The 25,908-nt window shown below is 42.5% G+C and overlaps 1 pseudogene; it reads left to right on the top strand.

Moving 5' to 3' along the window:
- The window catches only part of LOC148018654 (protein transport protein SEC23 E pseudogene), a 62,499-nt pseudogene extending 37,060 nt beyond the window's left edge, over nucleotides 1-25,439 (top strand).
- The last annotated feature ends 469 nt before the right edge of the window (nucleotides 25,440-25,908 follow it).

Genomic DNA, 25,908 nt, shown 5'->3' with positions numbered 1-25,908 from the left:
GAAACTTGCCAAATCGTGAATCATAGGCTAGGACCAAATCACCTTCTTTGAACTCATTGTGCTTGATGAAGCTATCATGGTAAGCCTTACGTCGAGCTTGCGTGGCTTCCATGCACTGTAGAGCCATCCTACGAATTTCGTCCAAACATTCCAGGTGCAGGAGACGGCGTTGCAGTGAATCATCGTCCCCCAAATGCTCTTTGATAGCCACTCTCAAAGAGGGTAATTCCAGTTCAACAGGAAAAACAGCTTCTGTACTATACACCAGCTAGAAAGGTGTCTGTCCTGTTGCTGCTTTATGGGAGGTTCTGTATGCCCAGAGGGTCTCTGTAAGTCGATCATCTCAATCACGACGATATGCGGCAATCGTTCTTGTCAGAATCGAGTAGAGGATGCGATTGGTGACTTCGACTTGGCCGTTGGCTCTAGGGTAATAAGGAGTGGACTTGCGATGGCGGATCTTATACAACTCTATCAACTCTTCCATGACTTTGTTAAGTAAATGAGTGCCTCTGTCACTTACCAACTCTAAGGGACTGCCAAAACGGGTGATGATATTCTCGTACATGAATAGGGCCACGCTGTTACCATCGTCCCGCTTTAGGGCTTTAGCTTCACACCACTTTGTGACATAATCCGTACATACGAGGATGTATCGGTTCTGTTTCCTTCTGGTAGGAGGATCGATTGGGCCTACGAAATCAATGCCCCACTTCTCAAATGGCTTCAGGGGAAGGATAGGCTGTAGTGGCATGGCACTTGTCTTCGTGGGTTTCCCCATTCTTTGACAAGCATCAAATGTTTTACAGTAATCATAGGAATCCTTGTGAATGGTAGGCCACCAATAACCTGCTAGCACAGCCTTCCTGGCTGTAGCTTCTCCTGCAAAGTGGCCTCCACATGGCTCAATATGGAAGCCTTTAGAACAATCCCAATCTCATTTCTTGCAACACATCTTCTGAGCACTTCATCTTTGCCTTTCTTGTATAGTGCGCTGTCGAAGGGTTTCGAAAGCAATGTCGCAACTTCAGAAGTCCTTGATAAATTTCAGGATAGAAAATCAAGCAAGAGAACGAAGTCAAATCTGTTATGACAACAAATACTTCCTGTGATGTTGATCAGTTGGAAAGATAAAAAATATACATGATCATATAGAATTCTTTGTATTGAATGAATCATCTTCAAAAACATAGAAGAATTCTGATAATATATATCATGTGTGACTCTCTTTTTCTACATTGCTGTCAGAATAATCAATGTGCTTTGGTGATGGAGTAGATGGAATGAAAAAGTATCATATGGAGAGCCCTTGTAGAGTTGAGATACTTGTACCAAAAATAGGAGATGTAGAGCTTCGACCAGTAGAACTTAAGAACATTGCTTGTTTACAGTTCTAATAAGAACAGTTTCAGGTTTCCTTTCGTAAGCAGTTTCAGCTCCTTCATTACATCAAGTGTCATGTTTTCTGTTTCAGCAAGTCGATTCTGGTTCAAGTTTTCAGCTAAAAAACATATGCATCTTCTTTTGTGGACTGGATTCGTAGTAAATAGAGCTTGTAAAATCAAATTTGAATCAAAGGTCCATAAGAAGATTTTCCCATACGATATATAAACAGACTCAAGTGGTCTCGATTTGTGAATGAAGAACAATTTGGAAGCCCAACAAATAAATAACGGTCTCGTAAAGAGAATTGATTTGATAAATAAAAGTTGTATGTGATCACTTCCCAATCTTCTGAAGAAAGATTAGAAAAGAGCAACAGAGTTCGTTCTGATCCATCCATAACCACCTCATGACATTCACTTCATCAAGGACTTTATCCACAGGAGCTTCAGTGTTCCTCTCTCCTCAATTCAACGACAGCAACAATGATGCTAGTAATACCAGCATGAAAAACACAGTTCTGAAAGCTCTCTTAATAACCTTTGCATCTGGTCCAATCCTAGGTCAATTGTTAGTGATTTTCTTCACTCGTATCACTCTGGTTGCTAAAAGATACTATGGAATGCAATAAATTTTGTGGAGGGAGCTGTAGAGGGAGAAGATCAACAGGGCATCCTTTTGAAAATCAAAACACAGCTGTAGCTGTTGGAATCAGGGCCATAGTCAGCAAGCACAAGCTCAGTTGAGGTACACAACAGCTGGAGTTGAGGGAATTGACATGCAGAGACTGCAAAAGATGCCTAACCATGGAGATTGATATCCAGTGGGACAAACAGGGGTTGAGATGTTGTTCAACGCTTGCAGGAACACCATACTTTATTGCAGGAGAGTTTCTGAAGGGATGGCATCAATCTTGGCATACAGCGCTGCTTCTGTTGCTCCCATCTCCAAAAGAAAACGAATCAGTGTTTCGGCTCACAATTTCCACAAAAAGATGAATCCGTGTCTCGGCCCACAGTCTCCATAGTAAAACCAATCGTAAAGATCGTCATCCTTTTTCACCACTAATGCCGTCATTTTCAGTCTTCGACCTCTGAAATTCCCACTGTTCAGCCGCAAATGCCTTTTTCTGCATCTCGATGAGAGATTCTAGTTGTTTATTACGCTTGGGTATAGGCAGCTCCTTTATTTTCAGAATTGAAACGCTTTAGTGCTTGGCATCGTTGGGGCAAAACGACCCTCGATTAGATGGATTTTGTGTCAAAAATACTGTTGCCTCAATCAATGCCCACAAACACGATCAGATCCGCCTTCCTCCTCATCTTCCCCTCCATGCTACCTTTAATCGATCCTTCTCATTCCTTCAAGTCAAAGAATACTCTTCAAAACAAGTCGCACTATTGAACTGCAGAGTACTGTATATCTCTTCCGATTGAAAAAGCTTCCTTAATCTCCGTTTTTTTTACTTCCCATCCTCTGAGCCACAGTAAACAACAACGCTTGTCGGGAGCCTTCCCTTCTTTGTTTGTTCCAACCCGTTTTTTTGCTTTTCTCCTTCTTCCCACACAATTAGATTCCCCCCCTCTTTTTGATTCAAAAAGCTCTCCCCTTTTTCCAGAAAAGCAGCTCCTGAAAATAGCCATCTAAATTTGTTCCTTTCATGATAGCCATCTAAATTTGTTTCTTTCATGGGCCTCTTTGGCACAACCATATCTTTGTCGTTTCCTTTGATGAAGACCTCAATCAAGTTCCTGTCGACTTATCCTGTTCCTATGGTTGCACAAGCTTTCAAGCAGATAACATATGTAATAGAATTGGCATGCACCCCTTGATGTTGCATCTCCTCATAGCATCGCATAGCCATATCACCTTCACGATTATGAACATAGGCATCTAGCATTATTGTCCACGATATAACATCATGGACAATCAATTTCTCAAATGCTTCTCGTCCTTCCTTGATAAAGCCACATTTTCCATACATGTCCACGAGCATGTCACCAACAATAGAGTCTCTTTCTAGGCCCCTTAGGATGATCTCAGCATGTATCTCTTGACCCATTGGGAATGCTCCTATGCTGCCACAGGCTTTCAAATGAACCCTTGGTCACAATCAAAGTGGTCCATGAGATTGCATCTCGAGTCACCAATCTACCAAAATTCCTTATTCTTCTCCGTCTTCGGCATAGAATGAAAGAGCAAACATAACAACTAAGTATGTACAAAGTTTCAAATCACACACGACTTTTGGGTGGTTTACACACCTTGAATGTGCAGCAATACGACATCCACCCCCTCTAATCCTGCGCATCCTCTGGATGGGCCAACTACCCATGATCATTATCATCAAGTTCCACAAACAGATCAATCTCTTCATTATGCATTTCTGGTGTCATATCATCTGTTTCTTCCATTGGAGTTTCTTCTCATTGCTCTTCTCTTGAAAATTCTTCCAATGCATATTCCTCATCATCTCTTTTCTTGAAAAGCTTGATTCTTTTTCCAGCAATAGGCACTCTAAGCACTGTCCCATCCAATTCTATCAGCTCATATGTTGCATTATCAAAGACATGTCTGACTATATATGGCCCAAACCATCTTTTCACCATCTTCCGAAGTGCAATATGTTGATTTTCAAGGCTGCTATCAAAGACCAATACCCAATCTCCCTCTTCTATTGCTCTAGGCCGCAAGCGATGCCTGCTGTCAAACTGGTCCTTATTCCTTAGTCTGGCAACCTTCAACCTGTCAATTGCTAGCTAAATATCCTCTGGTCTCCTCTCCAACTATCGAATCCGAAGAGCTAAGAGCTCCTCTCTCGTCAAATCCTCCTGCCAAGGTAAAACTGACCAAGTCAAAGCACAAGTCTCAATCGGCATAATAGGTTTCTGACCATACATCAACTCTGCAGGCATATATCCTGTAGTAACACTATGAGTCATACGATCAGCCCATAAAGCAAATGGTAGAAGTCTTGGCCATTCTCCAATCCGTCCTCTGCATGCTTTGGCTAATGCTTTCACTATCGGCGGATGCCCTCTTTCACTCTTTCCATTTCCCTCTGGATTGTATGCTGTTGTTAGAGACAACTTGATTCCTAGCTGAGAGAAAAACTCCCTAGCTTCATCTGCATCCAATTCACCACGATCCACAGTGATCTTACCCACACAACCATACCTGCAGAAAATTTCCTCCAATAAGAACTTACACACTGCACTAGTGGTCTTCATTCTCAAAGATCTGCCCTCAACATGATTAGTAAGATCTTCTCTAGCCAAAACAATGTACCTCATCTGTCATAGACCCATAGGCATGGTAACCAAATCAACTACCCACTTATAATGAATGCATAGCGGATAGGTCGGATGAAGCTCATCTCGATGACGCACAACTCAATACATCTGGCAGTCTCTGCAAGTCTCAACAAAGTGAGAAACATCTCTATACATGCCTTTCCACCAATATTTCTCCTTGATTTTCTCATAAGTAGCCCACACTCCTCTATGACCAGCCCAAGGACTCTCATGAAACTCCCTCATCACCTGTAACTGTGTCTCTCTATCGCAGACAACCCGCAAAGGTAATCCGCCTCTTTTCTTCGGATGCTTCCAAAGAAATCCGTCCTTGAGAAAATAACCATAGGCTTTCCTTCTGATCTTCTTGAACTCTTCATCTGTCCATTCATCTCTTTTGCTTAGTGTACTAAGGTATCTGCCAATCTGCAACCAATCTCCAACATAGAGTTCTTCTGTGAAAGCCACAATATCATAGACATGACAAACATAATCAACCATAGTGGTTGAAATTTCTGCATCATCCTCTTGTGCAAGTAGAGTCTCCTCATCATCATATCTGGCTCTAGATAACATATCTGCCACTGGATTATCCTTCCCTGCTATGTGTTTAAATTCCGGATTTAATGACTTAATGTATGCAATCCATCTCAGCATAGCTATATCCGGAGTAGAGCAACTCGTAATCATACCAAGCAATGGCAAGCAATCTATCTCTACCACAACTGAAGCTCCAATAAAGTACTCCTTGTCACATTTGAGAGCCGTGACAATCCCCAATAACTCCCTCTTGATTTGCGGATATCTCCTCTGTCTCTTGTTTAGGACTTTCGCCCCAAACCGAATAGCATACCTATTTCCATCTACATCATCTTGACCCACAGCCCAACCTATGCCAATTGGACTAGTGTCAACTATCAATACAATAGGCCTATCACAATTATAATCCGCTTTCCTGAGAGTAGGAGCATTCTGCAATAACTTCTTCAATTTCCGCATGGCTCTGGTGTGACTCTCATCCCAATAAAATTTCTGCCCCTTTCGAAGCAGCTGATACAAACAATCTGCTATGTGTGCAAAATGAGGTATCCAAATCATATAAAATACACAAGCACCAATGAATCTCCGTACCTCTAAAGTAGTAGAACAATACTCTCCAATCTTGCCTATAGCATTCACCTTATCAGGTGAGGGTTTCCTGCCATAATATCCACACATATGCCCAACAATGACAACCTCATTCACTCCAAAAACAGATTTTTGCCCTAAAAGTGTCAAGTTCACTTCTTCTAACCTGGCCAAAATCTTCTCACATGCTGAAATATGATCAGCCACAAAGTATCTGCATCCCTGCTCATTTAGACTCTCATTCTTCTCTTCTTCTGCACACCCCTTAATGGGCACATCATCCAAGAAAGGCATGGTAAGCTGAGGTATGTAATCACGAAGGACCTTATGCATGGCATTCATCATATGCGCAACAGAATTAGTGGCACTTTGAGGCAAGGTACACATCCTGACAAGCCCAATAGGAGTTCTCATGGTGGTTATGTCCCTGCTTTCCAAAGCCAGCTGAAACTGATCATATCCTGAATACAAATCACCTAAAGAATAGATGGCATGTCCAGCAAATGCCTCTGCAAACTCATCCACAACTGGACCTATACCAACATTCCTAATAGTAACTTTGTTCACTGGCTGCGTGTCCTGAATAAATCGGAGAGTACCATTCTTCTTTGGAACTGTAAACCACCTGTTTGAGTATGGTGCAGATGAGGGCTCAAGGATTCCCATCTTGATTTTCTCATTCAATAAATCAATCACCTTTGGCAAGTGTGCTTTAGGCATTGGAATAGGTCGGAGATTCCATGGGATATGAGGAATAGTAAAAATGACCATAGGAGCAAAAATATCAGGATTCACACATCCAATCTCATGCAGGAAAAAAGCAAATCCCCTTCCATGACGCTCAAGCATCTCCTGAAAGCATTGCTTCTCTATGGGTAACAAGAAATCACCATTTCCAATTTTCAATTCAGCAAGAGTCTCTGCTGAAAACTTATGACCAATATGCTCCGGATTTCTCAAAATTTGCTGTTTAGCAGCCCTCTCTATTTGCTGATCACTGTCAGGTGGAAGCGGTACAGCAATCGGCTTCACCTTCTTATCCACACTTTTGTATTTCGTGTCAACCCTGGCTTCATTATGCTCTTCTGCATTACATAAACCTTGCTGTAAATCAGCAATTCTGCACTCCAATGGCTGAATATTCTCAGCCCTCTACTCTATGGACTGCATAGAAATAGCCCCAAACTCTGAATGCTGAAATATTTCAGCAGTAAACTCTGTTGGCTGAAAGTTTTCAGCCCTCTGTCTCTCTGAAAGCTGATCATAACCATCTGGAAACTCTTTTTGCTGAATTTCTTCAGCACTCAACACTCTTTGCTGAGTTACCTCAGCCTCTGACTCAATCTGTGACATAAAATCTGCAATTTCATGAAACATGTCTAGGGACTGCACTAATACATTACTGTGACAATTCTGCATATCAGTTTTTAGCATATCTCCCATCTCTGTCATCGTATCTGCACAAATCACACTGTCATACATCCCATCTATGTGCTCATCATCCTCCAAAATTCTTGCATTTTTAAAAATTTTCTCCTTCCTACATATATATTGCCTAGCAGCTCTAGGCAACCTAGAAGTCTTCTGATAACTCATCGAACTATTTGCTGAAATTCCAACAAAACCGGAGGAGAAAACACCGCTGCCAGGAGGCGAGAACTCCAATCTCCTCCCCTTTGTACCACCATCGTCTCGCGAAACAGCGGTACCTAATGAAAACCCAAATCCCTCAGAGTGGGCAAAGGTGAATCTCTGAGAGTATCTCAGTTTCTAACATGATTCACATATATAGTCATAAACTGAACTGCTCTCATACCATCTTTACTGCGAATCCGTGCATAAGCAGATCCATCATCCATGACCTTTGTTTCCATGCGCATCTCTGTAATGAATGGCTGACCAAGAATTATGGGGTAAGAGCATGAATCCTGCACAAAGAAATGAAAATCCTCCTCTACATCACCAATAGAAACCCTGACACTAGGACAAGCAGCATATAAATCACCTACAGTGTTATTGGCAGCTCTCATACGCCACCCATGCTCTACATCCATAGGCCATCTGGAAACTCTTTTTTTGAGATGCCCAAAATCTCAGAAATAGTGAAAGTCACCTCACTACCAAGTATCTTATCATTAAAGATTTTCTTCATGTCTGTAGATGTCTCAATATCGGACATCAATCTGAACCCTGGCTACTTTCTCTCTCTAGGCTCTTGCCTCTTTTCTCTCTTTTGAGCATCCTCCATCTGTCGATCTGGCCCTGATCGTGAAGACGGTTCTGCAATAGGTGGAGTAACAAACTCACCCCCTCTAGTCTTCTTAGCTGCACTTGGATTTTCTTCATCCCTCTTACGCTTCTCCTCAACAAGTACATCTGCACCATGAGACTTAGCCAAATAAGCATAAATAGAATACCTATCAACAGGTGAGTCCCAACCTGTCTCTGATCTGATGCTAGAGCTTGCACTAGTCAAAACAGTTTGCTGAATTTTCCCCTTGTTTGCAGTCTCCATAGCATAAGTCCATAGCGCTGACTGAGTCTCTGATCCCTTCTCAATCTGGACTCCATATGCAGAAGCATCACCTCTAGCTGTCACATAAGAAGTATGCGCAGCCATGTCATCCACTAACTTCTTCATTCCACCTTTACCAAAGTTGGTAGCAAGTGGAGCTCCTGTCTCAGTCAACCAAATCTTACCATCTTGTCCCCAATATACCAAATTCTGCCTCCTTGCATCCTGAAAAGATTCACAATCCCTGCAATGATGATGGTCCGTATTATCACACCAAATACATCTCCGATCTCTCCTAGGTGCACTAGGAGCACTCCTAGGTGCAGTAGGAGTGCTAGAAGAAGCAGTAGGTGCAGTCGAAGCAAACTGCTCCTTTAACTTTCCCACCAACTCCGCTTTGACTGACTCCAGTGTCAAATCTGTGATGCCTTTGATTATGTCATCAAGAGAGGTAGGCACCGATGGAGCGGATGGTTTTGGAGCAGAAGGTGTAGGCATCGGTCGTGGAACAGGAGGAATAGGTGGAGTGGAAACAGTAGGCATTGACATAGGCCAAGAAACTGGCTGAGGAGGAGAAGAAATAACAGGGATAGAAGTAGGCATAGGAGCTTATGATGGTGTAGGTGTAATGGAACCGTTCTGTAGGCAAGTCTTCCATATCCTCCTCTTGGTCAAAGTCGAGACTGCATCCTGAGCAACTTGCCAATCCGTTTTAAGACCCATAGGCTTTGTGCGATCTTCAAGAAGCTCACCCAATTCTTCTTGAAGAGCAGGATCTGTAGCTTGCAAGAAAAGCTCAACTTTTTCAACATCCAATGCTCTTTGTTCCATGGCATCAAGCTGACTATACCTCTCTTCGAATTCTCGAATCAACTCCGAAGCAGCAAGACCTTTGTTTGGCATGTAGACCCACTCTTGGAATGACCGCCGAGTAGCCATACCAAAGTCCTCAAGGAAGTATTCTTCTTTCAGGGCCTTCTTAAAATCTTGCCAATGTGTATTTTGAATAAAAAGATCAGTCACTTTTGTCTTCAAAGCAGGTGTGACAAGACGAAGGAAGTACTTACTCATAAGTCCAGCAGGAACTCCAAAAAACCCCATCTTGATCTTATATGTCTTCAAATATGCTGAAACATTACGCCCGTCAAATAACTTCTTCTCATTCTCAACTGCTTCAATAGCCTTAGTCGCGCTGTTTGCATTCTCCTGCTCCGAATAGAGTTGCCTTTGCTGAGACAACTGCTGTTGATGCAATTGTTGCTGCTGCTGCATATACAATTGTGTTTGCTAATTTTGGAGCTGCATATACATGGACATATTCTGCAAAATCTATTTTAGATCCTCCGTTGAAGTACTTGACGCAGCAGTCATTGATGGAGCTGAAGTAGAGATAGCTGGAATTGTAGACGAAGCCGAAATAGAGGCTGAAGTATCTCCCATCCTGAAATTTCTGCGGTTCTTTCACGTCGGGTTCACCAAAGATGTCGAAGGGTTTCGAAAGCAATGTCGCAACTTCAGAAGTCCTTGATAAATTTCAGGATAGAAAATCAAGCAAGAGAACGAAGTCAAATCTGTTATGACAACAAATACTTCCTGTGATGTTGATCAGTTGGAAAGATAAAAAATATACATGATCATATAGAATTCTTTGTATTGAATGAACCATCTTCAAAAACATAGAAGAATTCTGATAATATATATCATGTGTGACTCTCTTTTTTTGCATTGCTGTCAGAATAATCAATGTGCTTTGGTGATGGAGTAGATGGAATGAAAAAGTGGCATATGGAGAGCCCTTGTAGAGTTGAGATACTTGTACCAAAAATAGGAGATGTAGAGCTTCGACCAGTAGAACTTAAGAACATTTCTTGTTTACAGTTCTAATAAGAATAGTTTCAGGTTTCCTTTCGTAAGCAGTTTCAGCTCCTTCATTACATCAAGTGTCATGTTTTCTGTTTCAACAAGTCGATTCTGGTTCAAGTTTTCAGCTAAAAAACATATGCATCTTCTTTTGGGTGGACTGGATTCGTAGTAAATAGAGCTTGTAAAATCAAATTTGAATCAAAGGTCCATAAGAAGATTTTCCCATACGATATATAAACAGACTCAAGTGGTCTCGGTTTGTGAATGAAGAACAATTTGGAAGCCCAACAAATAAAGAACGGTCTCGTAAAGAGAATTGATTTGATAAATAAAAGTTGTATGTGATCACTTCCCAATCTTCTGAAGAAAGATTAGAAAAGAGCACCATAGTTCGTTCTGATCCATCCATAACCACCTCATGACATTCACTTCATCAGGGACTTCATCCACAGGAGCTTCAGTGTTCCTCTCTCCTCGATTCAACGACAGCAGCAATGATGCTAGTAATATCAGCATGAAAAACACAGTTCTGAAAGCTCTCTTAATAACCTCTGCATCCGGTCCAATCCTGGGTCAATTGTTAGTGATTTTCTTCACTCGTATCACTCTGGTTGCTAAAAGATACTATGGAATGCAATAAATTTTGTGGAGGGAACTGTAGGGGGAGAAGATCAATAGGGCATCCTTCTGAAAATCAAAACGCAGCAGTAGCTGTTGGAATCAGGGCCATAGTCAGCAAGCACAAGCTCAGTTGAGGTATACAACAGCTGGAGTTGAGGGAATTGACATGCCAGAGACTGCAAAAGATGCCTAACCATGGAGATTGATATCCAGTGGGACAAACAGGGGTCGAGATGTTGTTCAACGCTTGCAGGAACACCATACTTTATTGCAGGAGAGTTTCTGAAGGGATGGCATCAATTTTGGCATACAGCGCTGCTTCTATTGCTCCCGTCTCCAAAAGAAATCGAATCAGTGTTTCAGCTCACAATTTCCACAAAAAGACGAATCCGTGTCTCGGCCCACAGTCTCCATAGTAAAACCAATCGTAAAGATCGTCATCCTTTTTCGCCACTAATGCCGTCATTTTCAGTCTTCGACCTCTGAAATTCCCACTGTTCAGCCGCAAATGCCTTTTTCTGCATCTCGATGAGAGATTCTAGCTGTTTATTACGCTTGGGTATAGGCAGCTCCTTGAGTTTCAGAATTGAAACGCTTTAGTGCTTGGGATCGTTGGGGCAAAACGACCCTCGATTAGATGGATTTTGTGTCAAAAATACTGTTGCCTCAATCAAGGCCCACAAACAAGATCAGATTCGCCTTTCTCCTCATCTTCCCCTCCATGCTACCTTTAATCGATCCTTCTCATTCCTTCAAGTCAAAGAATACTCTTCAAAACAAGTCGCACTATTGAACTGCAGAGTACTGTATATCTCTTCCGATTGAAAAAGCTTCCTTAATCTCCGTTTTTTTTACTTCCCATCCTCTGAGCCACAGTAAACAACAACGTGTGTCGGGAGCCTTCCCTTCTCTGTTTGTTCCAACCCATTTTTTTGCTTTTCTCCTTCTTCCCACACAATTAGATTCCCCCCCTCTTTTTGATTCAAAAAGCTCTCCCCTTTTTCCAGAAAAGCAGCTCCTGAAAATAGCCATCTAAATTTGTTCATTTCGTGATAGCCATCTAAATTTGTTTCTTTCATGGGCCTCTTTGGCACAACCATATCTTTGTCGTTTCCTTTGATGAAGACCTCAATCAAGTTTCTGTCGACTTATCCTGTTCCTATGGTTGCACAAGCTTTCAAGCAGATAACATATGTAATAGAATTGGCATGCACCCCTTGATGTTGCATCTCCTCATAGCATCGCATAGCCATATCACCTTCACGATTATGAACATAGGCATCTAGCATTATTGTCCACGATATAACATCATGGATAGTCAATTTCTCAAATGCTTCTCGTCCTTCCTTGATAAAGCCACATTTTCCATACATGTCCACGAGCATGTCACCAACAATAGAGTCTCTTTCTAGGCCCCTTAGGATGATCTCAGCATGTATCTCTTGACCCATTGGGAATGCTCCTATGCTGCCACAGGCTTTCAAACGAACCCTTGGTCACAATCAAAGTGGTCCATGAGATTGCATCTCGAGTCACCAATCTACCAAAATTCCTTATTCTTCTCCGTCTTCGGCATAGAATGAAAGAGCAAACATAACAACTAAGTATGTACAAAGTTTCAAATCACACACATGACTTTTGGGTGGTTTACACATCTTGAATGCGCAGCAATACGACAGCGCCACCTAGCAGGGTGTAGGGGGCTGATTCTAGCATAAGCTTCTTCCTTTCCCGACTAGAAATGCCAAGAGGGTACTGTTGGGTTGCCAGCAGATTGGCAATGTCTGCATACCAGGGAGTTACAGTTTCTACCAAGAATAGGGAAGCATCAGGGAGGTCTGGATCATCCTGCTCCTCGTCTGCAGTTTGTGGGATACGCGACATATGATCAGCCAGAACATGGGAACGACCAGGCTTAGTAATCACCTCAAAGTCGAACTCCTGGAATAGAAGGAGCCATCTCATCATTCGTCCTTTCACATCCACTTTGTTCATCAGGAAGGACAGGGCCTCATGATCCACATAAAACTTAAAGTGGGTGGATAGGAGGTAGTGGCGAAACTTCTCTAGGGCAAACACCATTGCCAAGCACTCTAGCTCTGTCACTGTATAGTTTTGTTCCCTATCAGTGACTTTTCGGCTTGCATAATAGATCGGTTGATCCAGCTTTGAGGAGCCCTTTTGGCAGAGAACTGTACCTAAGCCTTCAATAGATGCATCAGTGTGTACATGGAACTCTTTCATCCAATCAGGAGGTTGCAGAATGGGTGCCTCAATCAAACACTACTTCAGAGTGTGGAAGGCTTTGTCACATTCTTCTGTCCAAGTAAACTCTGCATCTTTCCTCAGAAGCTTGTGCAAGGAGGTTGCCTTTGTTGCCTAAGAATCCCCTCAACTGTTTGAGGTTGGTGGGTGCGGTCAAAGGTGCAATCTTTTCGATCTTTGCAGGGTCTGTTGATATCCCTTGTGCAGAGACAATGTGGCCCAACAGAACTCCAGAAGAGACCCCAAAGATGCATTTGTCGGGGTTGAGGGAAATCCCATAATCCCGGCATCGGTCAAAGCATTGTTCCAAGTGCTCCCAGTGTTCACGGATCAAACTATAGACACAGAAGTCATCCAAATATACTTCAATAAAGTCGTGCAGATGATTTTGAAATGCGGCCATCATGACTCACTGGAAAGTAGCAGGGGCATTGCAGAGCCCAAATGGCATCACTCGGTAAGCATAGGTCCCCCATTCTGTGGTGAAGGTTGTTTTGGATTGGTCTTCTTCTGCTATCTGCACTTGGTTGTATCCGTTGAATCCATCCAGAAGGGAATAAAGCTCATGTCCAGCCACTGTGTCCAACAGTTGGTCTGTGAAAGGGATAGGAAAGTGATCCTTCTTCGTCTTGGAATTAAGCTTTCGGAAATCCACACATATTCGCAATTTTCCATTCTTCTTGGGTACAACCACGATGGGTGAAACCCATTCACTATTTGCCACTGGATAGATGAACTCGGCTTCCAGAAGCTTCAGCAGCTCCGCTTTCACCAATGTGGAATAATTCGGGTTCATTCGCCTCTGTCGTTGATGTACTGGCTTAGCATCAGGCTCCAAGTCAATATGATGTTGACATATTGTGGGATCAATCCCCTTTAGGTCTTTGTAGGACCACGCAAACACGTCCAAATTTTCTTTCAACAAGTTGTACAAGGTTGACAACTCCTCTTTTGGAAGGCTGCTACCCACCTTCAAGTGGCGTTCAATGCCATCTGCATCCACAAAAGTTAACTGCCTTTCACCTTCTACTTCACGGATGAAGGTCCCACCGACTGCTTCTGTAAATAGATCTGACTCCTTCAAGGGAGTGGTGTCCTCTTCTGATGTCCCACTAGAACCAACTTCTTCTTTTGGTGGAGACTTAGGTTGCTCCTTGAGATGTTGAAATGGGATTAGGGCCGTTTCGGTTTGGTTTCAAAATTAATTACCTCTTGGCTTGAAGACTCCTCTTCTGAAGATGACACATCCAGGAAGGTCACATAACAGGGACCCTCTGATGCCTATTGGGTTGGTGGGACTGGTGCTTGTTGGCATGATGCATCATCATCATCTTTCTTTGGCAAGGTTGGGTGAGGGCGGCATGAGCCACTGCTGAAAGACGGCTTGTTCTTCTTAATTCATTTCTTATAAAGATTTTGCATATGAGAAGATCCATTTACCAGACCAAATGGTACCATCACCATTCTGTCCCATAGCATGAGCTCGTCTGCTTCTGATGCTTCTGAAACTTCTTCTCCAACTGTATCCTCTTCGGGTGGAATAGACTCTTCTAGCTCACTTTCATAACCTTCTTCGTCCATATCATATTCATCCTCTTCTGTCTCTGCTTTTGCTTCTGTCTCTGTCTCTGCTTCTGCTTCTGTTTCTACTTCTGTCTCTGCTTCTATCTCTGTAGGCGCTCTGTAACAGAAGAACAGATTCTCTGTTTCCTCTTCTGCCTCTGTCTCTGGCTCTGCTATGGCCATGTAACAGGGAGAGCAGTACATCCATACTTCTATCTCACTGTCAGAAGTGATTTCAAAAGTCATTCCTGGTTCATGAAGGAAGTATTCACCCATTGATAATGGCTTTGCATCTTTTGGAAGTCGGCTTACAGTATCCACTGTTAAGGAACATGCCACTGTTTTCTTGGGAAGGATCTGTTTGACAGCATCTTCGTCTGCTGATGTTCCATCCGTAGCCTCATTAGGGGAGTTAGAAGATAATTCCAAGGAGGTGGATCCATGTCCTTTTTGAGAACCATACAGTTTCAGCACCACTTTATTGGGCCCTCTACCCAAGGTCAAGGTTCCTTTGAACCAATCCGTCCGGGCTTCAGAAAGCCATGGTCTGCCCAGTAACAGAGGATAGGATGTGCCATAAGAGTTTGGCTTCACCACCAGATAGGTCAGCCAATAATCTTTTCCAGCCACTGTAGTCTTCACATATGGGAGAATGCCCAAAGGCTTGATTCTACTCTGATCCGCTAGTCTGATGAGCCATTGGGTTGGTTGCACACCTTGTAAGCCTAGATCCTTCATTGTAACATCCGTCATAATGTTCACTGATGAACCTCCATCAATCAGTGCATTTGCAATAAAACAGCCTTCTATCCACATGCCAGTCTCTGGAGTACCCGTATCTAGGAAAGCATTAGCCACATCCACTTCTTTTACAGGCTCTGGAGCCTTGTTGGACTTTGTTGCTGTTGAGGGAGCAATCCTTAAACCACGTCTTCTTGTCAGTATACTTTTGAATCTTTTTCGGCAACTGGGAGACAACATCAATAATTGTCGGAATGTGAGATTTGGTCTAAAGGTATCTAGATCTCTGACCAGATCGTACTCCTTAATAGGATCCACTGGCTTCTCTAACCGATTAGGGAATGGGGCAACACCCATTTTCATTTTCCCTCTTTTTTCCAACAGGGGAATCATGGGAACTTCTTCTGCTACTTGCGGCACTTTCTCCTCTTCTGTCTCCTGGACCTCTGGTCCTATCTCTGTAACTGTCTCTGTAACTCTCTGTGGCAATGTAGGGCTCTGTATGGCACTGTTAAGCTCTGTTCTGTTCTGTTCTTTTGGTGGAAGATTGAACTTCACTGTTCTGGTAGGAGGGTTATTTTCTTTTTGGATAGGTGGTTCCTTTTGCTTGGCACGCGTGATGGCAGCAACTTCTAATTCCACTAAATTGGAGGTAGGCTCTTGGGCCTTGGCCGGACTATCAGTAGCACTGTTTTTCACTGGGGTTGGGCTTGGACAGTCTTTTGCAGTGTGTCCTTCTCCTTTGCATCGACTGCATAAGGGCTTGTAATCCACTATCCTTCGAGGATTTGGACAATTTGGTGAGATGTGTCCCTTTTCTCCACATCTGTAACACTCCACTTCTGATCTCTGACCACCGCCAGACTGTCTTCCTCTGTAACTTTGGGAGGGAAATCTTCTGGGTCCGAAATTAGGACCAAACTCTCTAGGCTTGGGTCCAATATCTTGTGTTGTCATTTTGGATTCCAGCAAGTTGAATCTTGCGTCTTCTTCCTTTCTTCTCCTATCATGCATCTCCTTTAGAGAGCAAATGTCCTCTGTATGGTTCTTCCGCAAACACTAGGAATAGAAAGCTCCAGGAATGGTTGGTTTTCGTGTACATTCAGTGGCTAAATGGCCTGCTTGATGACACTTACCACAGTAAGTATTTGACCGCATCACATCTCTTCCTGCTCCTGCAACGTTGGATATGCTAGCGGTATTCACTTTCAGCGTCTGTAGCTGCTCTGTAATCACATCCATCAACTCCTTTTTGATGTTTGCAACTGAATTGGATAAGTAATCCTTCAAGCTTTCTCCTTCGGAGGTACTAGTAGGAGGGTTTTGAGGAGTCTCTGTAATCACTGCATAAACCGGTTGGGCTGGCATAGAGGGGTCTCTGTTCTGGTTCTGATTCAGAGCTCCTGCTTGAACTGTTGGCTGTTGGCTCCAGTTGGTAGGATTCCACTGTTACTGCTGATTTGGTATGGAGGAAATTGGTTGGGACCATTGTTGTTGTGGTTGAACCATCATTTGAGGCATGGATGGTGGCCACTGTGGATTTGGTGCACTGTATTGTGATACCGGGGGCATCTGTTCGTAGGGATAGGGAACAGTCCCTGGAACTGCATTTAGTGGATACATCATTCCTGGCATCAGAGGAGGTAGGACTCCTCTTCCTGTATTCATCGCTAATCTAGCTTCCACTTCATCGTACAGTCTTGCACCTTCTGTTGCAGCTTGCAGTGTGGCTGGTCTTTGCAGCTCCACAAACTTACAGACTTCTGGTTGTAATCCTCTGAGAAACACCCCCTTTTGAATGCCATCATCTAGATTATGGTTAGTCCATCTCTTCAGGATGGATTCCATTCGTGAGACATAGGCTTCTACTCTTTCTCCAGAAGACTGACTTAGGTTCATAAATTCCTCTCTCATCCGCTCTTCAAAACCTTCACGCCTGAATTTAGTGAGGAAGGCCAACTTCAGGTCGTCCCATGTGCCAAAAGTTCTTGCTGCTTGTCTCTCATACCACTGAAACGCCGCGCCCTTGAAAGTGGCGGGGAATATTGCTAACCAATGCTCAGGGGTTCTGGCATTGTTAGCCACACATGCTACCATAAACTCTGCTACATGAAGATCAGGGTCTTCATTGTACTCTCCCTTAAAAACTGGCAATGGGACTACATTTGCTGGCCTGTCATCAATATTTCCAGGAAGGATCTGGCTTGGAAGTGGACCTCCAGCAGGAGGAGGAAGGGCTTGATGTGCCATTGGGACTTTTGTAAAGAGTTCCGCAAGGGTGTCAAAGGCGGCTTCTGCTGCGAGCTCGTTCTCAGCCTTGATTTTTGCTTTCTCTCTTCTCACGTACCTCTGGACTCGTTCTAACGCTTGCCTCTTTATTGCGCCATTCATCAGGGGGTTGGCTTCACTATGTTGTTAGTGCTCCACAGAGGGTTAACAAAAGGCTTCAGTCTCTGGAGGACTCTCTTGCCAACATTTCTTCTACTTCTTTCTTTTCAACATCCCTGAATTATGCTTTCATGCCACTGCACAGAGGAAGGTATTCGGTTCTGAAGGTGTCAAAATGCATATGTTTGAGCATTGTGGTGGTGCCATCATCATAGTAATGCCAGCTTCTGATGGTTTCAACAGTGTATGTTGTGAAAAACACTCTGTCTACCAACTTCCAATGGGTTGCTAATTGAACAAACAGAAGATTATCAGTACACCAAGCATCCCATGTATCTTGCTGTTGAGCATCCACGAACAAATTCCAACTCTTTTCCTTATTGTCTTTGTGAACCTCTACAGACCAAGACTCCTGAAGCTTCTTCACAATCTCCCACTCGATGTTATCTAGAAACTTCTCAATGAATGCCAAATCTTCCATGGATGGTCATTCTCTCTGTTTCTGCTCTTCAATTTATTCCCAAACAATTTGCCACCAAGATGCAAGTTTCTGCTGCTTCAACAGGAAGAGGAAACTATCCACCACATAGAGCATGCATCATGATGGTGATGTGTTTCCGCCATTGTGGGATGAACTTCTTGTGGAAAGTGGCTTTGATTATGAGAAATTCCAACTCTTCAGTGGAAGAAGGAACTTTACAAACATCCATTGAATTCTTCTCTTCTTGGCAATGCCATTTCCTTCATTTTCAGCCTCTTCTGGTGCTTGTTGATGGCAAGATTCCCCACCAAAAACATGGAGCCCCAAGAGGAACACCAAGGAAAAAGGAATTCTCTTGCAAGAAAATCTATCTTGTAACATCAACAAGCTTGTTTATCATGTTTCATATGATCACAATGAAGAAAAGAGCACCAGGCACAACAAATCTTCATGCAGCATCATGTAGATCTCCCACGGATTTGATAGAATCAACCATATTCTTCAATACCTTCGCAAAATCCATCAATGGAACAAAGAAAGCAAAGGAATACACCATCTTTGAATGTAAATACATCACATAGTATTCATCTTCAATATCTTCATAGTCTTCTCTCTCAATCTCTCATATACAATCACTCTGTTAAGTAGAATTGGCTATCTCTGACTCTTTCTCTCTCACTCCATCAAGAATACATCATATCCTCACTACAATCTCTCAAAAATCACTCTCAATAATTCTTTTTAGGTCGTGGATACCCCTCCCAAGAGGTATGTCTGATATAAAGAGTCACCAGAGCCACTACAGTGTCCTTTCATAGCTCACTACTATCACTTCACTCTAGTCTTCACTTGAGTCTTCAGCAGCTACTTCTTTCACTTCTTTAAGCTCTTTTGCACTTGTATTCACCTCTTTCCAAGGCTAGAAAACTTTCCCAAGCTACACTCTCATCCATCAGAACACATACAGAAGCATACAGAACAGTCATAGAACAGTACCGGAACAGCTACAGTACAGAACATAACAGAATAGAACAGAACAGAGATAGAAGCTCTACAGAAGACCTACAGAAGGTTACAGAAGATCATCAAAACCACATAACTCATACTCAAACCATTCCAAACTTTCACAAACCATTCAATAAGCTTTCACAAGATCTCAATATTCATCAATCAATACTCCATCACTCCTTACAGAAGACAATCAGAACAAAACAGAGCAAAACAAAAGGTATACAGAACCAATCAGAACCTATCAGAACATCACAGAACCACCAATAAACATCATGAGCTTCCAAAAGACCATCAATATCATCCAAAACACTCTCAAACCTCTTCCAAACCAATCAATCATCTCATAAAATCAACCATTCAGCTCTCAAAAACAACAAAAATCAGCCAAAAAACAAGTCATTTCAACACTCAACAGAGACACAGAGGGCTGAAAACATTCAGCCAACAGAGTTTACTGCTGAAATATTTCAGCATCCAGAGTTTAGGGATGTTTCTATGCAGTCCATAGAGCAGAGGGCTGAGGATATTCAGCCCCATTGGAGTGCAGAATTGCTGATTTACAGCAAGATTTGGATAATGCAGAAGAGCATAATGAAGCCAGGGTTGACACGAAATACAAAACTGTGGATAAGGAGGTGAAGCCGGTAGTTGTACCGCTTCCACCTGACAGTGATCAACAAATAGAGAGGTCTCCCAAATAGCCAATTTTGAGGAATCCGGAGCATATAGGCCATAAATTTTCAGCAGAGACTCTTGCTGAATTGAAAATTGGAAATGGTGATTTCTTGCTACCCACAGAGAAGCAATGCTTTCAGGAGATGCTTGAGCGACATGGAAGGGGGTTTGCTTTTTTCCCACATGAGATTGGATGTGTGAATCCAGATATTGTTGCTCCTATGGTCATTTTTACTATTCCTCATATTCCATGGAACCTCCGACCTATTCCAGTGCATAAGGCATACCTGCCAAAGTTGATTGATTTATTGAATGAGAAAATTAGGATGGGAATTCTTGAGCCTTCATCTGCACCATACTCAAACAAGTGGTTTATGGTTCCAAAGAAGAATGGTACTCTCCGATTTATACAGGACATGCAGCCAGTAAATAGAGTTACTATCAGGAATGTTGGTATAGGTCCAGTTGTGGATGAGTTTGCAGAAGCATTTGCTGGACGTGCCATCTATTCTTTAGGTGATTTGTATTCAGGATATGATCAGTTTCAGCTTCTTTGGAAAGCAGGGACATAACCACCATGAGAACTCCTATTGGGCTTGTCAAGATGTGTACCTTGCCTCAAGGTGCCACTAATTCTGTTGCACATATGATGAATGCCATGTATAAGGTCCTTCGTGATTATATACCTCAGCTTACCATGCCTTTCTTGGATGATGTGCCCATTAAGGGGTGTGCAGAAGAAGAGAAAAATGAGAGTCTAAATGAGCACGGATGCAGATACTTTGTGGCTGATCATATTTCAGCTTGTGAGAAGATTTTGGCCAGGTTAGAAGAAGTAAATTTGACACTTTCAGGGAAAAAATCTGTTTTTGGAGTGAATGAGGTTGTCATTGTTGGACATATGTGTGGGTATTATGGTAGGAAACCCTCACCTAATAAGGTGGATGCTATAGGCAAGATTACGGAGTATTGTTCTACCACTTCAGAGGTATGGAGATTCATTGGAGCTTGTGTGTTTTATATGATTTGGATACCTCATTTTGCACACATAGCAGATTGTTTATATCAGCTGCTTCGAAAGGGGCAGAAATTCTATTGGGATGAGAGCCACACTAGAGCCATGCGGAAATTGAAGAAGTTATTGCAGATTGCTCCTACTCTCAGGAAAGCGGATTATAATTGTGGAAGGCCTATTGTATTGACAGTTGACACTAGTCCAATTGGCATAGTTGGGCTGTGGGTCAAGATGATGCAGATGGAAACATATATGCTATTCGGTTTGGGGCAAAAGTCCTAAACGAGAGACAGAGGAGATATCCTCAAATCAAGAGGGAGTTACTGGGGATTGTTATAGCTCTCAAATGTGATAAGGAGTACTTTATTGGAGCTTCAGTTGTGGTAGAGATAGATTGCTTGCCATTGATTGGTATGATTACGAGTTGCTCTACTTCGGATATAGCTATGTTGAGATGGATTGCATACATCAAGTCATTAAATCTGGAATTTAAACACATAGCAGGAAAGGATAATCTAGTGGCAGATATGTTGTCTAGAGCCAGATATGATGATGAGGAAAAACTACTTGTTTGCAGAAGAGGATGATGCAGAAATTTCAGCTGCTATGGTTGATCATGTTTGTCATGTCTATGATATTGTCGCTTTCATAGAAGAACTCTATGTTGGAGATTGGTTGCAGATTGGCAAGTACCTTAGTACACTAAGAAAAAGAGATGAATGGACAGATGAAGAGTTCAAGAAGATCAGAAAGAAAGCCTATGGTTATTTTCTCAAGGACGGATTTCTTTGGAAGCATCCGAAGAAAAGAGGCAGATTACCTTTGCGGGTTGTCTGCGATAGAGAGACACAGTTACAGGTGATGAGGGAGTTTCATGAGAGTCCTTGGGCTGGTCATAGAGGAGTGTGGGCTAGTTATGAGAAAATCAAGGAGAAATATTGGTGGAAAGGCATGTATAGAGATGTTTCTCACTTTGTAGAGACTTGCAGAGATTGCCAGATGTATTCGGTAGTGCGTCATCGAGATGAGCTTCATCCGACCTATCCGCTATGTATTCATTATAAGTGGGTAGTTGACTTGGTTACTATGCCTATGGGTCTATGGCAGATGAGATATATTGTTTTGGCTAGAGAGGATCTTACCAATCATGTTGAGGGTAGATCTTTGAGAATGAAGACCACTAGTGCAGTGTGTAAGTTCTTATTCGAAGAAATTTTCTATAGATATGGTTGTGTGGGTAAGATCACTGCGGATCGCAGTGAATTGGATGCAGATGAAGCTAGGGAGTTTTTCTCTCAACTAGGAATCAAGTTGGCTCTAACTACAGCATACAATCCAGAGGGAAATGGGAAGAGTGAAAGAGGGCATCCGCCGATAGTGAAAGCATTAGCCAAATCATGCAAAGGACGGATTGGAGAATGGCCGAGACTTCTACCATTTTCTTTGTGGGCTAACCGTACGACTCATAGTGTTACCACAGGATATATGCTTGCAGAGTTGATGTATGGTTAGAAACCGGTTATGCTGACTCAGACTTGTGCTTTGACTTAGTCAGTTTTACCTTGGCAAGAGGATTTGATGAGAGAGGAGCTCTTAGCTCTTTGGATTCGGCAGTTGGAGAGAAGACCAGAGGATATTCAGCTAGCTATTGACAGGTTGAAGGTTGCTAGACTAAGAAATAAGGACAGGTTTGACAGCAGGCATCGCTTGCGGCCTAGAGCAATAAAAGAGGGAGACTGGGTATTAGTCTTTGATAGCAGCCTTGAAAATCAGCATACTGCACTTCGGAAGATGGTGAAAAGATGGTTTGGGCCGTACATAGTCAGACATGTCTTTGATAATGCAACATATGAGTTGACAGAATTGGATGGGACAATGCTTAGAGTGCCTATTGCTGGAAAAAGAATCAAGATTTTCAAGAAAAGAGATGATGAAGATTATGCATTGGAAGAATTTGCAAGAGAAGAGCAACGAGAAGAAACTCCAATGGAAGAGATAGATGATATGACAGATAATCTTGTTGATATACCGGAAATGCATAATGAAGAGATTGATCTGTTTGTGGTACTTGATGATAATGATCATGGGTAGTTGGCCCATCCGAAGGATGCACAGGATTAGAGGGGGTGGATGTCGTATTGCTGCACATTTGAGGTGTGAAATCCACCCAAAAGTTGTGTGTGGGATTTGGTACTTTGTACATATTTAGTTGTTGTGATTATACTTTTGTTCTGCATAGGCAGTATAGTGAAGAGGGTTTGGAGCAAGAGGAATTGATCAATAATGCTCTGGTTGACATGTATGTAAAATTTGGTATGCTTGGAAAAGCCTAAGAAGTATTTGACAATATGTCAGATCAAGATGTCATATCCTGGACAACACTGATTGCAGGCTATGCTGAACATGAACCATTTGTCAAGGCAATTGCTTCTTATCATCACATGCAAGCTGGTTCAAATGGGAGCATATAAACAAGCTGGAAAGGCAGGCTTTCCCTCAACTCTTCTATGGGAAGTCCAAGTTGCCATCACCTAAACTTTATTTGCAAGCTAGGAATGCAGTGATAATGAAATATAGGGCAAACTCTAGGACTTCACTAAGATTATCAGATATTCGAGGACTGAATAATTTTGATGACAAAGATTTGGCTCAAATACTGGACTTTCTGGTGCATTGGGGCCTAGTCAATTATCAAGCAGAACTGAAGTCAGAGAGTGTGGGATTCAGGTACCCAACAACTGTTCTAGTTTACTTGGACGAGGATGAACAGGGATCATTGCTTTTAACATCCCTTCCTTTGACACCATTAGAATATTTGCATCAGTTTGAATCCCTGCATGCTCCTGCAATGGCTTTGAAGTGTCTAGCTGCAGAGCATGAACCTCCTGTGGTAATTGCTGAGAATGTTGTGAAAGAAGCTCATGGTGTTTCTCAGAGCACTAGCATGGGAAATTGTTGCAATTCGTGTGCCGCATACTGTTCCCACCGCCACTATTATTGCGAAAAACAGGCAGACTATATCCTTTACCCTGACTGTTTCAATGATGGAAAACTTGGCATTGGAATGACAACCAACAATCACCGGAAACACATCTAGTGTCTTCCTGATCTGACAAGCTCTGCACTTCTCAAAACTTTAGTGAAGTGGGAAGGTTGCTACTTTGCATTGAAGGTATGGCATGTTCAGAATGCTGGTGCAGCTTGTATTTTGGTGGCAGATGATCGTGTGTGTAGCTTGTATTTTGGTGGCAGATGATCGTGTTGAACCTTTAATCACAATGGACTCCCCTGAAGAGGATGCAGGGGCGGCTGAATATCTGCGAAATATCACTATTCCATCTGCCTTAATTGAAAAGATATTTGGTGACTGAGCTGAAGGAGCGTGCTTTTGGTGTTACGGGAGGCCCACGGAAGGAGCAAATTAGTCGGCTATTTTCAGAAAAAGCAAAGAGGAAGCCGCTTTACTGGTTCGAAAGGGCGACAGTTTTTTTTGGCAGTTCCTTTGGTACATACTGTTTTCGGAGATTATTGCATTGAGCAACTTCTTACGAGTGCATCGGTATGACATCAATCTATATTCCAGTAGCATTAGTGTTCTGAAAGAAGCAAAAACAGAGTTTTCATATCTCTGTGGGAACCTTAGCTCTTTCTTGGAGCAATGGAGGGGAAAGACTGTGAAACAAGTTGAAGAGCTCTTGGTGGAGAGATATAGTTTCCACATAGGATGGACCACAGTTCGTGATTTTAGTAAAGAGACTATATTATAGTTCATGCCTCCTAATTGTAAACTCACTGATGGCAGTTCCTCACACATTATCAACATCCTGATGGCAAGATGCACGTACGTGGACAACCCTTACAAGGTGTTGGGTGGATGGTTCAGTAGTTACAGAGGACTTAATAATGGGCTTTGATCAGGAGACAACTGCTGTAATTTTGGCTCGTTTAGCATCATACAAAATGGAGACAGAGGAAGAATTTGATGCAACTCGATGGTTAGATCGTTCACTTATTTGGATCTCTTCTAGATTTGGTATTCAACAATAGCCCTGATGAGACAGCTTACCTCCGGATGCCTCTGAACAGAGAGAGTGTAACAAATTCTGTAGTGATGATTCAGCCATCCTTGATTACTTATGCCCTCAATGCTCCGCCAAAGCCAGCCCTCCTTGATGTTGCAGCAATAGCAGCATACAAGATGCGTATTTCAGTGTAGTGGTCTTCCATGGAACAACGATAGCACAGTGGCGCAATGCAGGCTATCATAAATAGCCTGAGTACCAGGCTCTTGAAGAACTTCTCCAAGCACCCTTGGATGATGCTCAAGCAATCATTACAGAGCGTTTTCCAGTTCCCAGACTTGTGGTTTGTGATCAATATGGGTCTCAGGCTCGGTTTTTACTTGCAAAACTGAACCCTTCAGCAAATTATAACTCAGCTCTTTGCCCCTCCCTTCAAAATCTATCTATCTCCAGCTGGCTGCAAGTGATTGTATGATCATGGGAAAGATATGTTGAGAGATACATGCATTAGAGAGATGTTTCTACGGGTGCTTACTGCTGCTAGAAAGGGTTAATATTTATACAATGTCAAGTGAATACATACCATCTGCTGGTCGATACAAGGACAAAGGTTACATGTATGAGAGATGTAAAAGACAGATATGAAGGTTACAATCAAGAAGAAACGCAAAGATTTTCTGGGTTTTAGAATGGTCCATGCAAGTCAATACATGGCAGCTCTAACAACTCTACTTCAGACTCTGCTGTACTGTATGGATAGTAGAATTGACATACTTTCTACTTGACTTTATGACAGCTGCCATGTTGGTGATCTATGCCCAAAGGCTATTCGGATTTCTTCTTCTTGAACCTTGTATTTGTTATTGGCAGAAATAAAACAGAGTCTTGTCATCATTTTCTCATCTTTCTTATTCACCTGATCTTCTATCTTGAAATTAGTCAAG

This window comes from Lygodium microphyllum, chromosome 20 (genome assembly GCF_053477565.2).
Source record: "Lygodium microphyllum isolate KBCC chromosome 20, Lygodium_microphyllum_v1.1.10, whole genome shotgun sequence".
NCBI lineage: Eukaryota > Viridiplantae > Streptophyta > Polypodiopsida > Schizaeales > Lygodiaceae > Lygodium > Lygodium microphyllum.
This window is presented reverse-complemented; position numbering and strand designations above follow the sequence as displayed.